Below are 24,641 nucleotides of genomic sequence, written 5' to 3' on the forward strand. Positions count from 1 at the left end.
TATTACTTTGATTGTGTTCTCTTTTATATGAAATTTTATTATTTAAAGTATTTTAATTAAAGACGGCGATGTTTTGTGGAAGAATATTATGACAAGCCGCTGAGTTTGACAAGAGGAAAAGATTTTACTGAATTTGTTTTGTCAATGTGCGGGGCGGAAACGATGGAAGAGTTATTAAACAATCTTATTAAACATTTTTCAATTGTCAGCTGTTAAGTCGCTGTAAGTAAATACTTAATTAAAATTTCGTTTTTTTAAGGCATATCAAATTAGTAATAAGCTGCAGAGTGAGAAATAAATTATGTATTGCAGCACCAGTTACTGTTGTTGTACTGATGTTGTACATCAGAAAAAGTCTTATTTGGCGGGACAATTATTAAGAGTGTATAGAACTCACGATAAACATAAATTACTAAGAAGCTGTTCTTTTTTTCATTACACTTTTTCACAAAGCGTGGTGTTTCACGTAGGTATGTGCAGCTAGAGTTAAAGACCTTTTATTCCCTAAGGAGTTATGTATATCTAAGTCATACAAACGAAGAGGTAATAAAGCTATAAAATGAGTTTTGCTTTAAAACACTTAAAATCATACACCGGGGTTTTTGCTGCGGGTATGATTTCGTGTATTTATAACTTCGTTTATTGTGATTAAATTAACAAACTATGAATTAAAAAGCAGCCAAGTGCGAGTCGGACTCGCTCATGAAGAGTTCCGTACCATTTATGACGTATTAAAAAAAAACTACTTACTAGATCTCGTTCAAACCAATTTTCGGAGGAAGTTTGCATGGTAATGTATATAAAATATTTTTTTAGTTTTATCATTCTGTTATTTTAGAAGTTACAGGGGGGGGGGGGGGGGGGACACATTTTACCACTTTGGAAGTGTCACTCGCGCAAACTATTCAGTTTAGAAAAAAATGATATTAGAAACCTCAATATCATTTTTGAAGACCTACCCATAGATACCCCACACGTGTGGGTATGATGAAAAAATTTTTTTTTGTTAATTTTATGACGTATTAAAAAAAAAAAACTACTTACTAGATCTCGTTCAAACCAATTTTCGGCGGAAGTTTGCATAGTAATGTACATCATATATTTTTTTTATGTTTATCATTCTCTTACTTTAGAAGTTACAGGAGGGGGGAGGGGGGGGGGGACACATTTTACCACTTTGGAAGTGTCTCTCACGCAAACTATTCAGTTCGGAAAAAAATGATATTAGAAACCTCAATATCATTTTTGAAGACCTATCCATAGATACCCCATACGGGTTTGATGAAAAAAAAAATTTCTATTTTTGTGTCAAAATCTTAATGCATCTACTTACTAAGTTTGAATAGTATAGTTCTTATAGCTTCGGAAAAAAGTGGCTGTGACATAAACGGACAGACAGATGGACATGACGAATCTATAAGGGTTCCATTTTTTGCCAATTGGCTACGGAACCCTAAAAATGAGTAGTAAGCTCCAAATATGCTTAGAAATGTTAAAATAGTATCGGTTTTTATAGTTTTTACCTATTTTTTGGCTAGAGTAAAACATTACCGTACAAAAAACCGCGATGTATGTATGCTTATAATTATTTTTGCATTTCCTTTTTTAGTGGAAAAAAGTGATTGATTACACAATTTTCTTTTCAGGACTGTACGTCAAACAATAAACAAAACGGCGGCCGAATCTTTTCGCATTTAACATTTATATCACTTAAACATTTTCACAAGTATGTTGAGAAGTATTTAACATGGCCGGTGTTAAAATTGTTAATTTGAGTAATATAAACCTTCTTCTCTTCTACTGACTTTTGTTAACAATCTGGCCATGCCGCCATTATTGCACAATGTGCTATTTTTATTTACTTATTTTGGTTTTTGATAATCGTATTGATAGTAAATATAATTAGTATCTAACAAAATCCTACTTGTAAGTAAATAATGTTTAGTCAAATAAGTTGTAGGTAGAATTCACATAGTGTAAAATGCGTGTAAGCGAGTGCAATAACAAGAAAGTGTAAGTAGTGTGACAGGGCAAGGCCGCCCCGCCCGCTGCGGTGACTCGTTTCGCAGGATCATTGTTATTTATCTCGGTGCCTCCCTGCCTTTATTCGTCCGTGTCCGCCTCGCTTTATTTGTCTTCAGGTTCTGAGGGTACATTAACGTATTTTTCTTCTCTATTAGGGAGACGGTCGTCGGCTCACCTTCAAACTTTCTGGAATCCGCGGAACCCTGCCGTTGTTTTGTTTATTTTTTATTTCAAAGATAAGTCAAATAAAAGTTGACGATTGATTGTATTGCAGGAGAAGTCGTAATCACATGGAATGGGGAGAATTTGTGGTGCGTTAAAATCAGAGTCGCCGTTTACGATCGACTCGTGAAATTTCCGTGATACTTTTTTATGGATTAGCTATTCATAAGTTTATGTGATCGTGATATTCTATGGAATCGTTATGATAGCCTGCATTACGACTATGTTCCAATGAAGTTGTCCTATATTATTTTTATTATAGATCGTGAAATAGAGTTAATTCTCCTATGTTTTATTTTTAAATTATACCAGTGGCTCTGTAAGCTGTAAACCTCGCGATAAGCTTGGGAACGGTAAGGGTGAAAAACATGTGGTCATTATCACAGTGAACTCACAATGGTCTTAAACGCCATAGATGGCACTTAAGTCCTTTATGCCAATATCCGCGATTTGAAAAATATCCAAAATCTGGATCGATAAAAAAATCTTATTAATCATGGAATCTGGTCTCAAAATTTCATAAGATTCGGTCGAGAATAATCGGTGTAGAGGAGAACCTCCGGACATATTATGAAAGTATTTGGCCCAAGTTAAAACGAAGACCTTCGCTGACGCTTCGGTCAATAAAGTTGCGGGCACTCTGTCTAAAATGCTTTCGGTTGAGCAATAAACGTTAGAAAAAGGTACTTATTTGTAAAAGGTGGTGAGTAAATATTTTCTGCTTCTTGGTATAATTATGCTATCTATTCCCAATCCAGTCGTCGCAATTAATCAAGAAAGGGATCGCTCCATGAATACTTGTACGTATGTGATGACTGTGATGAGTGTATGGTTCTATGTTGTAATGCTAAATGACAAACAGCGGTAGGTACAAGTAAACGCACGTTGATTCATGCTGCAATAAATATGTGAGCACTATTTCAGGACGTCCTTCGCTGGTCGCCCGTTTAACACGGCTGGAAATTGCCCGTGATGATATTAACCTGAATAACCTGGATCAACAACATTTACATAATGTCGCCGTGGACTGGCTACAACTAGACGAAAACATAGTGATATAGATGATTCAGACTTCAAACACATGATTATTTATAAATCTAGTGGATTTCTGCCAGAAAAATACATTGTAAATACTTGTAGTGGTTGTAATAAAATTATGTAAAAATATATTTCTTACGTTTTTGCAATTTAAGTTCAACGGATTGTAGAAAGATAACCAAAATAAATAATATGTGTGATAGATAACTATAGTAAACTATTAGTAATTTGTTACTGTTTCTAGTAATGTAAAACAAAATAAATAAATAAACTAATGTAAATTATATTAATATCTGGTATTTCTCTCGAATTATGTACTTAAAAACCATTTGGGTTGAGCCAGAGTAACTGAACTTCTCACAAACGCGACAAAAGACTACCTTAGGGACGAAGATACAGTCAAATTAGTCACAAAAGCTCCATTAACGTTGAGGCAATCTCAAAATTAAATTATCTCCTGCCATAACACAGTGGGGTATTACAAGCAAATTGCCAGAAAGAATCCATTCTCGTGGATCGGTTGCATGAAAATTGCAACAGCCGGCCAAAGCGGCAGCGAAGCGCACAATTATAACGAGTACGAATAAATCAGAATGAGTTGTGGCATGTTATTAGGGCTATTCCAGCACAAAATAGGAAGACGACGGGCAGCTCGATAGGAAGCGAGAATGCCTTAATGGCATGTTATTCGTATTTGATGATTACTGACATTTGGACTAGATTTCTTACAAGATTTACCTAACCGATTGATGTGATAGCAGTAGCGTGGGTGGTTTACTTTTATGTGTTCTTAAGAGGGAAGAATGGCTTTGCGATCTTAGCGAAATCACGGTACTTTTTCTATGAAATTCCATTTCGGGAGAAATCGTCATCCGCTAATCGCTTCAGCGTAATATATTCTAGGTTTATGTTTCGCTTACAAAAAAAAAACATAAAAAAATATATTGAAAATTTTGAAAAAAAGGAAAACCTAGTTTTTTATTGTGTCAATATCATACTAAAAAATCTATGGAGAATGGAAAATATTTCGAAGTGGAATAACGTTTTCTCTTTATGTATGAGCGATCACGTGGTATACTCGTACTTCCATCTTAAGGGAGATGGTGAGTAGGAAAAGTGACAAATATTTGCATTCGCGTAAGAAGTTGGTAAGATATTAATATTTGATTTTTGCGTCCCTAGTTTTACCAGTGCTGCCTGCGAATGAGTGAGTGAACATAACTAAACATAACTAAGTAGGTATTTGTTCCCATTTTAGGGCCGACGAGTTCTCATAACAAACAAAATAAGTGGCCATGTTTATCCGCACAGTGAAAAGATTGATAAAATCTTTTAAGTAAACAGCAAATTCATCCGACTACTAATTTCCTTAAAGCGTTATCGATACTATTTGTTTCTCTAGAATATACGATTTTAAGAATAATCAAATTACCCAAGATCCTCGCAAGAGATCTCATGCTCGTGAATACAAATAGATGCTTAAGGGACGTACCTTTTCGCAAATTATCTCCTGGCTACAGCACGGCAACGTAACCTGAAACGAGAATTTTGTAGATAAGTCGTTATCGTAAAATACTTTACTTATTATGTGCTTATTTTCGATAGAGAAATGCGCATGAAAATGTATCTATGTCTGAAAACATGTCAGGCTTGTGCTCTCCTTTTTTTGAAGAACCCTACACTTTATTGTCCCCCGAGAAAACCTTGAACATGTCGTTTTGTTGATTACTGCTTTGCATAGGTAATTATTTTGTATTGTGTATGATTTTTTACATTGCGTTTTCCGACTTAATTTCACGTGATACATTAATAGTATTTGTATCGTAAGTGCGAAAAATAGAAAATACGCAACGAGCGGAGATAAATTAAAACACGATCGAAGGGAGTGTTTTAAATCGACACTAGTTGCGAATTACAGCATATAATTTGAGAGTACATGTGAAATTGTCGACATAGTTACGTAATGTGCTTATTATTGCACTCTTCTTCTTCTTCTTTATTTTCATCCTGTTACCCCCTGCTGAGGTGTAGGGCTCGAACCATTTTCTTCCACTGACTCCGGTCCTGGGCAGCTTGGGTAAACTCCTCCCACCCTATCCCCAATACACCCAACTCTTGCTCCACGGAACGGCACCAAGTAGATTTAGGGCGACCATGTTTTCGTTTTCCGGGCATCTTCCAGGTCAGGGCCACCTTGGATAGGTGGATGTCAGGCTTCCTGACGATATTTTTTTTTTTTTTTTTTTGTGGAGGATAGGCAGGCGTTTGACCACGATCACACCTGATGGTAAGTGATGATGCGGTCTACGGTGGAGCACGCTTACCTATGAGATACCTATTTACTCTAGCCTTGAAGAGATTCAGATTGTACTCATACGGAAACACAGACTCGGGCAGGGCATTCCACTCCTTGGCAGTTCGCATAAGGAATGTTGAAGCGAAACGCTTCGTGCGTATTTGTGGAATACCTACCATGAAGCGATGCCGAAGTGCCGATTGTCTGGTAGTCCGATGGTGAAATGGGGACGGAGGAATAAGGTTGTGCAATTCCTCAGCACACTCTCCGAAATGTATCCTATAAAAGATCGTTAGGCTGGCAACCTTGCGTCGATGCTCCAGACTTTGAAGTCGAGCATTCGTCAAATCGTCGTCATTAATAATTCTCTTGGCCCTCCTCTCGACTGACTCGAGCGCCTCAAGCTGGTATTTGGCTGAACCATCCCACAGATGTGAACAGTATTCCACACACGATCGGACTTGTGCTTGGTAAAGGTCGAGCAGCTGCCTAGGTGTAAAATACTGCCTCACCAATACAATGCCATTTGCGCGTTTGGATCTCCTTATGTACGGGTGCTTGGCCGGTTATTCTCCATAAGTGAGCGTTTGTGATCCAGTTAGGCCAAAACATGCGCAGAATTTGCCTTAAGCATTTGTTCACAAACACTGGGAGTTTTGTCATTAGGTCTTTGCGGATAAACCAGGTTTCGCACCCGTACAATAACACGACCTTTACATTGGAATTGAAAATCTTAACTTTAGTTCTTCTCGTCAGGGTAGAGGAGTTCCACACAGGTTTAAGCTCGCTGAATGCGGCTCGGGCTTTGTTTATTCGTGTTTCAATGTCAGCTTCCGTTTCCCCTCTCTGGTCGACTATACTGCCCAGATAGCAAAAGCTAGCCACTTGTTCAATCTGATTTCCCTTTCTTTTCTTATTCTTATGATCATTGGGGTTGAATCGGTGGTGTTATGACGCATTTCGTTTATGGCGCACTAGTGCGGTAAAGTAGCACCATATGTACCTACTGTAAAATAAGTTATATATTTACGATGTATTAACTCTGCCGCTACATCTTAATCATTATCTTTCACATTAAAAAGATTAAGATTGAACTTAAAATATTCATGAAATTATTTATATTTATCATTATGATATTTCGCATATTAACTACATTAAAGTCCATAATTTTAGCAAAGTTACAAGATACCTAACTTAATGTTAAAGCCAGCTTCGTTGTGCTGATTTGACAAGTACTTATCTTCACGACCAAACAGCTGACCAAAATGTAAGGAGATTTGACCTATCTATAGATACCCCACACGTATGCGTTTGATGAAAAAAACATTTTTGAGTTTCAGTTCTAAGTATGGGGAACCCCCAAAATTTATTGTTATTTTTCTATTTTGTGTGAAAATCTTAATGCGGTTCATAGAATACATCTACTTACCAAGTTTGAACAGTATAGTTCTTATAGTTTCGGAAAAAACTGGCTGTGACATAAACGGACAAACACACGGACATGACGAATCTAAAAGGGTTCCGTTTTTTGCCATTTGGCTACGGAACCCTAAAAATCGATAGCTATACGATATGTCAAAATTTACGGTTATTTCGATTCCGCTGAGATCCCAATAAAATCTATCTAGCTGCTTCTGTCAATTATACGACATACTTACAAACGATATCTAAATGAGAACTTATATACATACTAGTTATGTATTCTGTAGCATTAGTTTATGAGACTGCTAGTTTAACAGTCCAGACGCGGTTTATTTATTTAGTATACATTTTATTTTGACACTTGGAGAGACTTTACACCTCCAAATTTTATTAGTATTAGTACTCTGACATTGGGGACCTTTTACATCTCCAGATTTAATGTGTTTTTAACCATAGAGACTATACATCTCTATTGTATTGTAGTAATTATTTATTTTAAGATTATTATAATGTAATGTTTACCCAGGTATTGGCTGTTGTATTTATAAATGTTGTTATGTATTTTTCATGTCACTATATGATGTTACTATAAATGTTGTATTGACTTGTAAAAGAGCCCTTGAGGCCTACTTGCAGAATTAATTTTTGAATTACGAATTTGAATTTTGAATTTTATAAACCAGAACTTTTCGTTATCATATCTCATTCTTCGAACGGGCCGATAGACCTCACAGAAAATAGGGATACAAGTAACAAGAGGATAACATAACGTCAAACACTAGGAAAAAAAATTGAAGTTTGTACATGTTACTAATATGCAACTTTAAATTCCTAATAAAAGTAATTGTCCAGTTTATTGAAAACAATTTTCTAAGTACAACTAAATGACCTGCATACAAATGATTCGTTTTTTCTGTGAAGTTTGATACCACATCGGTGGCAAACAAGCATAGGGCCCGCCTGATGGTAAGCAGTCACCGTAGCCTATGGACGCCTGAAACTCCAGAGGTGTTACATGCGCGTTGCCGACCCTTTAAAAAAAGTGGCAATGAACGAAAAATACGAAATCGTTGACATTTAAATACAAAATTATTGTAATTACCCAATCAAACAAAATAAGTACTTAGAAAGGAAGAAGTTTCAGATTCAGATTCCTTTACAAATGTGGCGTACAAATGGCGATTGCGGCAGCGTTGCTGTTGCAGCCACGACTGGGACTATATCACTGCCAATTGCCTTGATTAAATAAATGACGGTGTGAATGTTCTAATCGCAACAGCAAAGTTTCGCCACGATATTAACGAAATTTATTTTGGGCTTAAGATAAATTAATTAAAAGAGTATGTTTACTTACATATTTCGTTCGCTTAAGGTATAGAATACGTCAGTTATAATGTCACTGTCTCCAGTGAAACGTAGTTAAAATTACCACGAAATACTGACAAATTAATTTCTATGGATATAAATCAATTTAACAATTTGCATTGAGTAACAAAATCCATTACGTTAATTCAGCTTCGTATAGGAATGCAGTAACTAGGGCGCGGAGGCATGACAACTGGCTAATGGACGAATAACAATTATTTTTTAAATATCCTATCTTTTCTGCACGTTGTTTTTACTTACTAAGCAACGGTGTCTGTGTTTCTGAAGAAATAATCGATCCAATTATTGTACAAAACGGATTAACCGATTTAGTTGCGGTTTTCTGTAAAGCATTTGAGTGATCAGCGATAATTCATGTGTACGTAACTAGTGGACGTAACTAACTAAGGAGTTATTCGTAAATTATACATAGGTAAGTAAGTATATTTATGATATCGAACATATTTAAGGGCACTGTAAAAGGTACTCAAAACCGGAAATTTTATAAAAAATTATAAAAACTCTATTTTTATTATGAGCCCATATTGTCCCACTGCTGGGCAAAGGCCTCCCTCTTATTCTTCCACGTGTCCCTATCCTCGGAAGTCTCCCACCTGTCTGTCAAAGGCGTCAAGTTCGTCCTGCCATTATTACTTGTTATTAAATTTTGAAGATACAAACCAGGTTAAATTGATAAAAATTGTACATAATAAACAAGTATAAGCTCTCAAAACTATTAACTTATTACAATTACTACATTTACATTATTTGCAAGTTATTACACGGTAATAATAAATTATGATAATCATCAGACTACGTGATCCAGTCGAAATCCTTTTTATTTGTATTTACGAGCGGATAGGGCCTTGACCCCGCTCCAATCGAAACGAGGCCTGGTGACGTCATCTGAGAAAAATAACTTCCCTCGAGTAAATAGGGCACTACTATCGTGATTTACCAACGGGGATAGATAGTCTAGAGCAAACAGGGCGGTTTCATTACTCCTAATTTGTTTGGTGTGTTACATGATAGTCTCTTAAGTCTTAATCTTGTAGAACTAAATCTTCAGACGTTCTTTCCGGAGAAATGTATTGTATGTAAATCCATTTATATATAGGTACCTGTATCTTAAATCAAACTGTAAAAGTTACTAATTATCATTTAAAAAACTACAATATTCGTATATTTTTATTCCTTTAAAATGTTTCCTTATTGTATGTATTCCCAACCCGTACTTTTCGTAAAATATATAGAAAAGTCAATTTTCCGTGATACGATGGTTTGATTGATGTGTTTCATAAGGATAAAAGATTAAATAGGGTAAGAAGATTAATTTCGATAAAAAATCATAATGAACCAGAAATAATGTTACAGGGAAGTTTATCGAGACAATCAATTATGATTCCGCAGACTACGAGGGGGAGTAGTAACTTTCCTTGTCATAAAATACCTATTTAGTAGGTACCGAAGACCTTGCAAATCCTGCTTAAAGCGTACAGTGTAAAGTATAATGTTTTAGTTTTGTTGTGTGAAATTATTATATTTGTGTATTCTTGAGTAGGTTAATTAAACAACATAGTGTTTAATTTACTTGTCATTTTAAACGGAAATCGTTCTTTATTTAATAAGAGCAAGGGAATATGGGTGAACATTGGTTGGATTGGATTGCGATGCGGACGTAGTGCCGGTCGCCGGCCGGTCGCGGCGCGGTACGGTGCCGGTAAACAACGCTCGTTCGGGCGGCAGCTGCGCGCCTGCACCCGACGCGCAATATCCCTCTTACAAAATAAAGGAATTCCCCGCGACGACAATTGTTCGCTTTCCTTACCCCTACCCGAGAAATACAAACGCACGCCTCCGAATGACTTTACAAAAATTTGCATGGTACCACTTTTTTTCTCTATATTTTCACGTTTAGAAAAGCAATTTTTGTACGTCGCTCGCGATACGGAACGCGGGAAATTGCACTCGTTCCTCGGTGAACGGAGAAAACAGTGCGAATGGAGTGGCGCATTGTGACGCTTGGAGGCGGCTCATTGCTTTTCGGTGACTCCATTGCCTCTGTTGTGTTTAAGACAGTTCAATATTGGTAAACGACAGAACTACTTTATAGTGCATACGCAAAGCATAGATAACTATTTACGTATATGTAACTATTTACCTATGCAAATAAATTATAGCTAGATTACATTTGGCATGATGTGTACCGAAGTGGGTGAACACATCTGAAATTCGCAATCTCAAAATAAATGTTTATACACAAACCTCGGACAATAAGTATAAGCCAATTAAGCAAAGTATACAGTGCCATTAAGTTGATTTACAAAAAGAGTTGCGCTGCAGTCGGAGTTATTCACCAATGTTGGATTGAATTAGTGCGAGCGCAGCCAGCCCGCCGCCCGCGCGGCAAATTATCTTCGTTACCGGGGACAACATGGTAATTGTTAATTACTTTAAGATACAAACTCTCCTCTTTTCACTGCAATCTGATACTTGTTATAAGAAGGCCGCTACTTTAATCATTACTTCACAGACTGAACCAATGATCGCTTCACAAGGCGTTGGTTTTTAGCTGTTTTGCCATGTCGATAAATGTATTAGGTAATAGTAAATTATTGCAGAGGTCGGGAAATGAAAATTCGGGGATAAGTTTCGACTTTTTCGGACGATGCGAAGCATAGAATACGCATCCACGATTGCTATTCCTGCCGAGGCATATACGATAGTGCTGTCATCACTCAAACTCAAATCGACCGTCACATCAAATCGTCAAAAATAATTTCCCTCCTTGATTATTTTTCAAAAGTCAAAGGCACAACTAATGCTGCCATTCAATATCATCAGTATTTGTTCATGTTACCTATACACTGTTAATGTTACCTATACATTGAATTGGTAACATTAACAGTCTTGTAAGAACGAGATATGGAAGGTCGTTTATCTTCCTATCTCACTCTATTAGAGCTTGAAATGATAGCTGACCGAGTCGTGTAGACACGGTTTTAATAATTGGCTGTTTACATTGATTTTTCTAAGTGAATTTAGTCTGTGCAGAAACAGAAGAGTTGTGTAATGAATGGGGCCACATACATTCCACAACTCTTCTCTTTCCGAACAGACTATACATGTTTTTTTAAAGGTAAAAAACAATACAGTAATGAACTTACCGTCTGTTAAAACAGTACATTAATGATTTTGATTTTTACTTCTGTTATATATTTATTGCTACAATAAGGTGAACATTTTCAAGGATATTGGTCAAAAATTACACTTTAACAGCTCTCAGAAAAGAACTTAACACTTTCAGTGTCAAGCGCCCCATTTTTAATACATAATGAACATTCACACGTGCACACATACATACGTGTTCTCGGCAGTTAATGTCCTACTCAACTACTCAACTCAATCGTCCCGTCCTACGGTGATTTTTCATTATTGGCTACGGGCTTGCTACGCCGTAGTGTAGTTAAAAGGCGTTATTTATTTATTTTTAGGGCCAAAATATTGCATATTATGCATTCTAAATTGAAATTAAAACATTGAAAGAGTATTCTATTTTTTTCGTGGTTTCATCCTATTGTTTACCTAAATGCTATGAGAAATACATTATTCTCATTATTAACCTCCGTTATGGGTGGTTTTAATAAAAGCTGTGCTTTTTCTGTCCCCCTAAGCGTAGATTCTGAGATAGCCATTTTTAGGGTTCTGTAGCCAAAATGGCAAAAACGAAACCCTTATAATTTCGTCATGTCCGTCTGTCCGTCCGTCCATCTGCCCATATGTCACAGCCATTTTAACCGATAACTATAAGCTGTGTAAACGAAATTTGGGACAGGTGAATTGGTGTGCCGCTATTTTAGAAGTTAAAATAAAAATAAATATAAGGGGAAACTTCATACTCGTAACTAACGGCCCGATTCGAAGAATGATTAAGACACGTTTAAGATTTTGGAAAGATCTTTAAAAGATCGGTAACTAAACGACATGTCAAAATTGACGTTAATTTCGATTCCGCTGTGATCCCAATACGATCTATCTACGATATTCCTAACGTCAAAGTGACATCGGTTGCCCGAATCGAGCTGCTTCTGTTAATTGGGTACTTGACAGTTTTTTTGTAAATAATGTCAAACGATCTTGATTATCCTGAGGATCAAATATCTATATGGGACTCATGGCATTTAAGCAACACAAAGGTCAGAAATTAGAGTTAAAATCTGACGCTCGCACTCGACGATTGAAACGCCTCTAACAAAATTGTAATGTGCTGTGACGTCACATCATATAAGTTTGTCCTAAATGTATGGTAGATCAAGGAAATTGCCATTTTGACCCTGAAGTATTGCGTTTACGAGTATGTGTATAGACGTCATACAATTTATTTTTAAATAAAATGTAAGGAATCGAATGGTACCATTTTTTTTCGTGCTTTGACCTTAAAATTTAAGAAAAGCATTTCAAAGTGCGAAGCGTAATTGATACCAGTTGGAATTGGTATAGATATATATTGGATATAGGTATATTGGGTATGGGTGTATGTGTGAGTGGGTGAATGGGTTTTGAGAGTTTTGGGTGAATGGGTGTTTGAATGAATGGGTCTTCGGGTGAATGGGAGGGTTGGTGTTTAGCGAATGGGCGCATGGTTGAATGGGTGTTTGGGTAAACGGGTGTATGTTTTTCTTACCTATATGTTCTTATTGCTGAGGTAAAAAGCTGTATGTGCCACACGAGACCAAAGCTTTATAGGATTTCGTACCATAAAGCCCTCACTTTGCTCAAGATTCTGCATAAGAATCATCGGGGCTCAACATTAGCACTTACTAACTTTGCTCTCTTCTTGCACAAATAACTATTCTAGTAAAAACCTTAACGCGACTCTTCAGTCGACAGGTTCTTAAAACGACTTTAAGGTTTCTAAAAAAGTTTTGATTTAGTGAATTCTTTTGAAAATAATCGCTTCGAAAGTCCAAAAAAGTATCTTCTTCTGTAACTTTTAACATTTTAAATATACGTTTTTTTTAATAAGATAATTTTGCTCAATAAATACTCTCCACGAAGAATGTTTTGATCATGATCGGTTGAGCTACTTCCAAAAAACGTATCTTTTTATTAAAAGTACCGTAGTGCCGAAGGTACGGCCTTTTCCTTGAATGAAGGTACGGAACCATCTATTGTGCGTGGTCCGACATGCACTGGGCGAGTTTTTAACGTCTTGACCTTGCCAACCACTCACGTTAATTTGTGCACGTGAAATGTACTAGGGAATCGTGTCAATATGAGTCGTGTATAGTGATCATTCTGATGTCAGCAATGAAATTATAATTTAGGTACGAGGAGAATTGGCCGCCACACTCTCACGAACTTCACTGACGAACAACGATCGTAAAATATTTTATTGATTTTTGTACTAATTATAGATTTATTTTATTGTAGCTTTACAATCAAACATTTATGACTCTTAAAATGGTTATGACAACGTTTTCAGCAATCCGCCATAATTAATTTAATAGCTGAACACGCAATGCCGTCAAATTGTATGTCGATTAATTTTGCATGCAAAAGTGAACAATTTACGCGTATTATCGGACAGATAAATAGTCTTGTGTTTTTCATACGTTCACTTTAAAACGAGATTCAAAAATGCAATAAACGCCTATTTAAATCAACCCTCATCTTGGGTGCCCAACTAACTACAATAATATGAGTATATATCCTGTTTGTCGCTTTTAGTGATTCATGATGATCAATTTGGCCGCCAGTCCGCCACGCATTATATAAAAAAAATTGTGGACTGAAGGTTATGCGTTACGTTACTTTTATTTGCAACGTAGGCCAAGCTCACTACTGTAACTCTACGGCTCTGAAAGGATTATTAGTAGGAGTAGGTACTTGAAAATTAAAATTATTGATTACTAAATAAATGTTCGATGACATGAAATAATGAGCCACTAAATTATCATACATTCTATACCAATACAAAGTCTGTTTAAATTTAAAACTGTTTCAATACTTACGTTTATTAATATAAAATTAGCTGAAAGACGAAGTGTTCACAAGCGCGTTGAAACCAATTTACTACTCTTGTTAACGCAACATGTGAGCCGAAGTAGTTAATTGGAATTGGTGTTTGCAGAAGGAAAATCAAACCAGAATTAAACAGCTATCACACAAATTATTCAATAGTCAAATCACAGCTGTAGTATCTCCAATTCTGTTTTACAAATATTTTCAATGGTGAAGATTGATCCATTACACCAGGTGTAAGTTCCTAATAAACGATTTCTTCATAACAATCTGGATTTAGATTGCTCGCGATCAGAGATGAGCGGAGCTCGGCGAGCGGCCAGTTAGGCCGACCTAATTTCTACACGTTCACCATTAGCCGTGTAACCGTGAAGTACCCGTGTCAATTGCCTACATGTTCAACTGAGAGGCTCGTGCCAAAATTGGGAAAAACAGGTGACCATGAGCCAAATAATACAAAACTGAATGTAGGCTACGGTTTTATTAGCAAATCAATACGTATCTTAGTCACGAATCAGTTGTTTCTGCTGGGATGTGATAAAAAATATTTTAATTATTAGGCATGTACCCAGCGTTGAACGTAGTTAAACATTACCTACATTTTTTTCTCTCGTGGCGTAGGCGAGTTTAAGGAGTCTATGGCTACTAGAATAATCTCTTTGTTTTCTAACATAATAGAGAATGATTTCTGTAGGTATCTAAAATCAAATATTTCACACTTATATTTTTACAGAAAGTAGGTGACTCATTGACTAATTGTTCTGACAGTTCTAAAAAAACTGATTCGATTAGAAGAAGAATACTTTATTGTATCATATCCACGCGGCTATGTCGCGCATAATATATTCGTCATCTCTGCTAAATTGGAAAAGAAACAGACATACCGGGACTGTATAATAATTTTCACCACACCAGCTGGTAAAGGCTTTCTCGATTGTTCAAAAACTGATGAGAAAGTTGCATTTTATCCACATACGGGGCAAAGTAATCAGATTTTTTTTTATACTACGTCTGTGGCAAACAAGCATACGGCCCGCCATGGTGAGCAGTCTCCGTAGCCTATGTACGCCTGCAATTCCAGAGAAGTTACATGCGCGTTGCCGACCCTAATAACCCTCCCTTCCCTCGTTGAGCTTTGGCAACCTTACTCACCGGCAGGAACACATGCAACACTATGAGTAGCGTCTAGTGTTATTTGGCTGCGGTTTTCTGTAAGGTAGAGGTACTTCCCCAGTTGAGCTCTGCTCTAGATCTGGAATGACATCCGCTGTGCTGTGCCTTACCACACAAATGACATTCACAATACCCATACCTCTCTTGTGGACGTAGTTTAAGGACGTACCCGGGTCCAAATGCAAATGATGCAAATTTTGAGTTGTTTCCTAATGTTAGATGGTGCAATTGACTTTTAAATTATGATTTTGAATGATAAATATTTAAATAATAACGTTCATTTGGATTTGATTATGTTTGATGTTTGTTGTTTAAAGTTGATATTTTCCTCAAGTTGGTGTGGTGAAATTTTTTGTGTTTCACTCGGGGGGGGGGGGGCAAATTTCTTTAACCCTCAAGATTCTACTTATCGAACCAGTCGCTACACTCGTTTTTAGGGTTCCGTAGCCAAATGGCATAAAACGGAACCCTTATAGTTTCGCCATGTCCGTCTGTCTGTCTGTCTGTCTGTCTGTCTGTCTGTCTGTCCGAGGCTTTGCTCCGTGGTCGTTAGTGCTAGAAAGCTGAAATTTGGCATGGATATATAAATCAATAAAACCGACAAAGTCGTACAATAAAATCTAAAAATTTAATTTTTTTTAGGGTACCTCCCCTACACGTAAAGTGGGGGTGAATTTTTTTTTCGCTTCAACCCTAGAGTGTGGGGTATCGTTGGAAAGGTCTTACAAAACTAATAGGGGTTTTCAAGAAACATTTTTTGATAAAGTGAATATATTCGGAGATAATCGCTCCGAAAGAAAAAAAAAATGTGTCCCCCCCCCCTCTAACTTTTGAACCATAGGTCCAAAAAATATGAAAAAAATCGTGGAAGTAGAGCTTAAGAAAGACATTAAATGAAAACTATAGCGGACATGATCAGTTGAGCTGTTTTTGAGTTATCGCAAAAAGTTTTCCCTTCATAGTAAAAAAGACTTACTTTAATTAGGTACTGATTATGCAAATTTGCTTATTTGTTTAACTCGGGTGAAAGGTACCGTTTCATCCCTTGGTTAACAATTTACTATACTTTAAGCTCTAGTTTAGCTTATTGTGACGGAAGAGTAACTACGGAACCCTACACTGAGCGTGGCCCGACATGCTCTTGGCCGGTTTTTTAATTCTGGAATCTTTCGCTTGCTCTGCTATCAATATTAGCACGAGCGTTAAACAAAAACTTTGCCCCCTTGTAAAACAAGTCACTGTTATTGCATTGTACAGTCGAGTTCATAAATATATGAGCAAATCCAAGGCTTCAAAAATAAATGAGCATAGAAAGGTACATATGCATCTGACCAGATTAACCAATCAAAAATATGTACACATATCACCTGTCATATTAATCTGAGCAAGTATCACAATAATATGTAAGCAACTGAAAACTGATAAATATGTGTACAAATATTTTTCGAAATTATTTAACCAAGTGAAAGTACACGTACAAGTACCTACGCAAAAGTTTTTTCAAATATTTATAAGCATGTAGTGGCACAAAAATATCTGTACTAACGTTTACATTTTTTTTTCAAATCTTTTGCGTAGGTATTTGTGTACTTTCACTTAGTTAAATAATTTTGAAAAATATTACTACAGACATTTATCAGTTTTCAGATGCTTACATATTATTGTGATACTTGCTCAGATTAATATGACAGGTGATATGTGTACATATTTTTGATTGGTTAATGTGTTCAGATGCATATGTACTTTTCTATGCTCATTTATTTTTGAAGCCTTGGATTTGCTCATATATTTATGAACTCGACTGTAACTATTCTGCTTCATACGTGTAATGATTTTGTATATAGAAAATATGAATTGGTGAATACTTTTGATTTCCCTTGACGAATTCTGCTCTTACATAGTAATCTGCCATAGATATATTTTGCCCTTTCATCTTATATTTTAGTACCGTGTACCATGGAGCGCTTTTATTTTTTCGTTATACATCCGTAGCTGTAGTCATTTAGAATCATTCTCTAACGACATTGCTAAATGGTTCGCTATATTTTATTTACTTTTCCGAGATATTATAATAAATAGGTCATCGAGCATATCTTTCAAATGTAGCAGTCCTAAAAGTTACAGCAGGACCGTGTCAGTTTTCATTGAAATATTACTAGAAGTAGATAAAGAAAGCTCTACGCCAATGAATAAGGAATAAGGATACTATAGTTTTTTGTGGAAACTGGTTTTACAAAATTAGCGCGTACGTGTCGTGTTATTGTGTTCAAATGTTTTTTCATCACACTTGCTCGTAAACGGTGTTTTTGTATGCCAGATACGTCCATACAAAAAGAGAAATTACTTTTCCACTTCTAAATATTTTTCATTCACCATATTTTTTTAGTATGTTATTGACACAACGAGAAACAAGGTTTATAGGTTTTCCTTTTTTTCAAAATTTGCAATGTTTTTTCTTCTATAAACTTAGAATATATTATGCTGAAGCGATTGACATCAAAATCAAAGTGATTTGTTAAGACTTAGTTTAGTGGAACCGTTTTGGAATTGGACAGAAAAAGTACCATTATTTCGTTAGGATCGCAAAGCTATTCTTCCCTCTTAACAAAATAGGTTATAATTTTTTTGTGTATGTTTATAAACATTGAATTTCATTAACGGCTATCAACCGTTTAAAATATTTTTACACATTTTTTAATCGTGGCTGAATAGGTCTGTGCCTTCTATGCCTAACCTGTCGAAAATATTTGAAATGTCACCGTATTTAAGATTTATTCTGATAAAAATTAGTTTTTTCCTCACATATGTAATGAAGAACATTGTATATGCCACGGGCCGTCCAAGAATTCCAAGAATTACGAACTCGTGTTAATGAAGCCCTCGGCTTCGATTTCGGACTTAAAATTAACACTTGTTCGTAAATTCTTGTTTACCGCCCTTAATACACAATTTACTATTATCGTTGAGCATAAAATTTGTCCGTTTGTTGTGTTTAATTTTTAGCACATCAAATACCTCAATACACCTTTTTTGCTATCACGGTTTACATTTAATTAAAAAAGGGGCTTAACAGACAGACAGATTGACAACCTAGTAATCCTATCAGAATTCTTTTTGTTCCTTGCTAGGGAACTTAAACCTAAAATTGGTAAGTAATCACTTTAGACAGCATTCACCTGCCATGATGTTGACCTGCTGTGGTTTTATCATGATGCAGGGGAGGTGACGAGATAGGCCCGAAGTCGCAATTAGTCGCGATTTACGACCGAGTCGCGCGGCTATTGCGCAACTATACTTCTCATATATGTTGATTACTATTTAAGATCTGTCATGATTAATATATTGTACGTTTTTAAACTAATGTAACCGACTCATACTTTGAAAATTAGCTTGCGACTTTAATTAAACCTTTGATTTTTTTTAAATACATATGTACTTGTACTAGGTATCTGTATATACTTTAATACCTGTACCAACATTTGTACTGATATGTGACCAAATATAAATAACATGCATAGTTTAAAATTTATTGGATCCAAATAGTAATATGCATGCTTTGTTCACCGACAATTAAATCTGTTGAAATGCGATTTAGTTAATATTTTATTAACCGCTAGCGCGGTTCAAAAATACTTCGTTCGATTTGTGGTCAGTTACTATTGCTTAATACTTAGTTATCTTTATAAAATTATAAAATGTACATTATAAGAACACATTTTCAGAAGAAATAATACCCGAGTATTAGTATATTAGGTATATTACCGTATTACTAGATATGTAAATTAGTATATTAGGACTGCCTCTAAAACTAGTATCGAAATATGCCTACTCGTTCATTAAAGTATAAGAAACGAATCATAATATTTTTTTTACAGATAGGGAATTATTTTTACAAATTGCAAACAAGCAATAACCTAAACTAGCTGTTGTTGACTTGTTATTTGGTTGGACCTATAATCCTTTAAGTTCGCGATAACGGCCGTCTGGCGTCAAGCTTCTCCACTATTAATTCTGGCTTGTGTTAATTGGCACCCATACCTCTAGTTCCCTTGAGTTTTTTCCGATAAACAAAATGGATGCTCTATTCCTCGAGTGTGAGGGAGAAGGCTAGATAAAGCGAGCATGGATCGGCAATAACTCGGTCCATTGTTTGTTGGCGGCTGACTTAATAAGTTCCCCGAATTTATTATGATTTGTAGGCTCCCTTGTCGTCTTATTACGCGGCGCTTAGCCATACTCTACGGATGGTATTCTCATTGCGAAAAATATGGAGCTATTTTTTCTTATTTTATGACCATACTTGAGCAGGTACTTCACTTGAATAACAAGTATATTAGTTGATATCTAGACACACGGTAGCGTGTCCAGCCAAGTTCATTATAGTAACTTCAAAATGAAACAAAAGTTGTAAATACCCTAATTGTTATTTGTAATGTGCGCTACCATTTCAGTGTTAAATCTGCCGATATGTATGTGTATTGTATAGCGAATATTTAAATATTTTTTTATTTACACGTTTGTTATTAAAACAGAATCTATGCACCTTTTTTATTTCATCCAGTATATTTTTTTATAATTATTTTGGTACAGCCGCCATCAGATATATCGGAGCGGCTCAAAAATATCTAAACACACACTCTAACGCGTTGACAATAGAGGCGTGCTCAGATATTTGTGAGCACCTTGGCCCCTATAATATATCTGATGACGACTGTACATACATAAAAGTAAACAGATCAATCAATTTGAAGAGTGTGTTAGCCTTAACATAATTAGATGGAAAAGAAAAGGTTTGACGTTATAAAATTCAGCTTGCAAAATAATAACACATTCATGGAAAATATATACCCACTCTTTTCTTTTGTACGAAAATAGGTATTACGATACCTAATCTCAAAACTCAAAGAAAAGCTAAAAATATCCATTAAATCTAAAAGTATCAATTTTACAAATTTGCTTGGAATTCTACGAAAAAGTTTGAAATAAAGACTACAATAATGTAAAAAATAAAATATGCTTAGACAAAAACGTAAAATTTTAATCGTGTAATAACTAATAAAATAAGATACGCAAAATATGAACCTAATGTAACCGAGCTGTGATGTGTTAATTTATGGAGCGTCATGTGTTGTTTGCTTCCTACTGACTGGAGCTCTTGGCCGACATATTAATGATTATTCATTCCGAGACTGAATCGTTCAGACACTGGTTCAGAACGGCCAGACAGAATAAAGATTAGTAGTTAATAGGTATATTGTTCTATTAGTATGATATTTTTATTTTAAGAATTCATTCTTTTCACTTTATTAATTAACGTTTTATCAATATAAGAATTGGTCGTTACACGCGTAAAATGCTTAACTGTTTACTATTTATGCTAATTAAAAGCTAATCTCAACTAAACCTGTTTAAATGTTGTATTTATTTCTAGAATTAGGAATGGTAAAAAAAAAAACAATTTAAATTAAACGGACCAACACACAAAAACTCTTATTTTAATTTAGTGTCCCGGTGGGTTGTACCTATTAACGTGAGGGTTTACACTAATTAAAACCTAATACTGAATATTTTTTTATTAAATTAGAAGTGGTGAAAAAAAATCATTAAAATAAAAAACCAACATACTAAAAATCCTTATTTTAATTTAGTGTCCCGCTGGGTTGTATTCACGTGAGGTCGAGACGTACGCGAGTCGTAATTTATCTGTGTACGAAAAATTGCGAGGGCGACACATTTCACGGCCCACTACCACGCACGTCTCTAATTAATGCCAGCCACACTTGCTACATGAACACTAATAAATATTTTGTGGCAACAAATACGTTATGATTTTATTGTACGTCAGTAAAATACGATTCGGACATGTTATTATCCTATGCGCAAGAAAATCGGAACCAATCTAACGAAATAGCAGCAATTACAATCCGAGACTAGACGATATGGGATCTAACGGCTGTCCTTCGATATATAAATAGGAACCTCGGTAACGGCTCGCCGAATAATAGTCCAAATATCGTTCAATAATGTTACAAGTCCGGCGGAAAGTGAGGGGCGAACAATAATGGGCAAAGACAGCGGCGGCACGTACACCGGACCGAGACTTGGAATTAATCAGTTACTCACACTTGCGTCGAACTAAGGAAGAGTCGATTAGGACGGCACCTTGAGGATTATTGAGACATCGGCGAGGATGCCAGCTGCGGCCAGGAACTTGCCGATATTGCCGCCGCGGCCAGGGCTGGCCCGAACTTGTTTACGAGTGCCCAAGAATTTCCAGTTTCGACGTAAACTCTGCCGTTCGATCATCCTTATTGGAAAAAGGGTTCTCGTTTTCTCTGAGTGTTACTCTCCTTGTAAGTGCGAGTATCCAAGTTATTTGAGCAGTTACATTTTGGAATGATGCCATACGTTTCTTTTATTGGACAGAATAATTTATGGCATGGTAAGTCAAACGGATATATATATTAAATAGCGTTTGTTATCAGAGTAATAAGCGTGAGTTGAGATATTACTTGTACTATCATGAATGCTGTTACTGCCCTCTATTTTGCAATGTATTCAATTTTTACACAAACGCAAAAATGTTTAAGAAAAGTTAAGCTATTTTAGTGAACTTTGGCTAAGACTTTATATTCATACAGCACGTTTAATTATTATGTTAACGAAACAATCTTTTAAATAAATAGTAGAATAGTACCATGGTCTGTCAAAGGAAATTAAGTCTTCGTTTAAACTTACCACAGACCGGCGAATATCAAACAAGATTTTAATTAATAAAATGTAAATATCCGTAGCAACTCTCATTTGTATCGACAGTTATTTATTTAAAAATAAAGAACTCAAAAGTTAAACCAGTCAATCTAACCATGTTTTATTTTTACTTTTTTAAGGTACCACAAAAGGAAAAAACGGAACCGTTATAGGATCAGTTTGTTGTCCGTCCGTAGGTCCATGTGTCTTTGTGTCAAGACCAAGACCTTTTATCTCAAAAAAGCGTCGTGGTATCGAGTTGAAATTAAAACCATACCTACCTAGATCTACAATCCCTTGAAGCTGTGAAAAAATCAAAGTTCTAAGTTATCGTAAAAAAGACATGTATAGGTTTCAAGTAGATAAACACTTCTTTTCATTAGATGCTGACTATACTTACTATACACTGTCTGTACACTATCGACATCTCAACCATTGTCGCTTGCTATAATTTAACACAGTGTGTTTTTGCGGGCACTAACTAGTGCCGCAGCTGGGCGGTGTTTGGACGTGGTAGCCGCATCCGCTATCCGGTTTGACCCGGCACCGGATAATTTACACACGCGGTTCATTATCTACAAGAACAGCGCTACGACAAACTGTCACAATACTCTTACGCAATGACGTTCATTTTAATGTTCTTATTGAATCAAGAAATTGTTCTTATGTAATCATGTACATATACGTGTAATATACATGTACACTTACGAGTAGGTAATTAAAGAGTCAGCCCGGGGGCTTCAAAACGAGGAGCATTTAAAAATACATATAACTATAACTATGAAAACAAAATTATTAACTATGATTAACTTTTAGCGCCCATTGTTAATTACATTTTGTCGAAACTGTTCTCCGTTATCCTTGTTAAATTATTCTTTCCTTGAGATTGCTATTCGAGGGACCACAAAATTAATATGCGCAATGTGTATCGGACTGAACAGAGCCAGAGGAAAAGTTAGGCTATTTTACTGAACTTTGGCTAAGACTTTATATTCATACAGCACGTTTAATTATTATGTTAACGAAACCATCTTTTGAATAAATAGTAGACATGGTCTGTCAAAGGAAATTAAGTCTTCGTTAAAACTTACCACAGATCGGCGAATATCAAATCAGATTTTAATTAATAAAATGTAAATATCCTCAGCATTTCTCATTTGTATCGACAGTTATTTACTTGATATTGTCTTATTTTTTTTCTGTACAGATAAAGAAACATTACAGATATCAAGCTGTCAAGAAATGAAATCATATCAACTATCCAGACACTAGATACTCTTAAAAAACAGTATGAATTATTTACATAATGTGCCTATTTCAAACAACATAGAGCAGTCTGCAGCGAACTTGAGAATGTTTTGTTTTGAACCAACGAAACTCGTACCTGAAGATGTTTTCGGCGTTAAATTATGCAGAAATCAATTCCTTTTGGAACGCGCCCGCTGCCTTCTGATACATAATATATCTGTAATTGCTACTGTTGGACTCGCAAACATCTGAATAAGTGCAGATGTGGGAGTGATCATTGGAATAATACTATTATTTTAGAAAAAAAGGAATAGGTATGCTGGTGTGGATATGTACTTATTAATTGCAAAAAGCCTTAATTTCCGGGCCGAAAAATAAAGGGCCGAGATTTTTTCTTGGGTAACTAGTATTGACAAATAATAGTACATTGTGCAACGAGTAAGTGAAATTTTGAAAAAAAAAAGCTGTAATATGTTTTTTTTCACTATCCATAACTCCTGCGAGAACAATATAGGCCTTTGTCCTTCAGTACACGTGCATGAAATAAGATCTTTTTCGACCAAGTGTGATGAAAAACCTATTTTCGATAGGCGTTTTAAATCGTAGTGAAATAAATGTCATAAGATACAGCGTCTTCTCACATTAATTGATCTATTCTTCTCTGTTTTCTATCTTATCTAAATATAAAGACAAAGATTATAATTAAGTACGTACAATATCCTAGTGTCATAGAAAACTGCTAATATATCAAAGAAGAGTAGCTGTTTTTGCTAGGAAATTTTATAGGTCCAATTACGAATCACGTTACTTTAGTAGCACTTAAAAGTTTAGTAAGTAGGTACCCACTTTAAAAGAAGGACAGGGAATATATATCTTAACACAAACGGTTGTATGACTTGTTCACGTAGCTGGATAATGTGGGCATTATGGCTGAACTTGCCGTCAATATATCACGCTAAGCCAGTAATGATCTAGAGCACTTAGTACCGCCCGTTATTGATAGTATGACATGACGTCGGCCTATACGCCGATACCATACGAGACGCCACGGGGTGTCTAAGTATATGTAAAGGAAATG

At 35.8% G+C, this 24,641-nt stretch overlaps 1 long non-coding RNA gene across 1 annotated transcript in view; it reads right to left on the bottom strand.

Moving 5' to 3' along the window:
- Nucleotides 1-24,641, bottom strand: part of LOC133533385 (uncharacterized) — a 247,009-nt gene that overhangs the window by 101,595 nt on the left and 120,773 nt on the right. The window contains exon 2 of the long non-coding RNA XR_009801865.1: nt 4,778-4,819. This is a non-coding gene — a long non-coding RNA (uncharacterized LOC133533385). The remainder of the gene's footprint in view (nt 1-4,777; nt 4,820-24,641) is intronic.

This window comes from Cydia pomonella, unplaced genomic scaffold (assembly GCF_033807575.1).
Source record: "Cydia pomonella isolate Wapato2018A unplaced genomic scaffold, ilCydPomo1 PGA_scaffold_161, whole genome shotgun sequence".
NCBI lineage: Eukaryota > Metazoa > Arthropoda > Insecta > Lepidoptera > Tortricidae > Cydia > Cydia pomonella.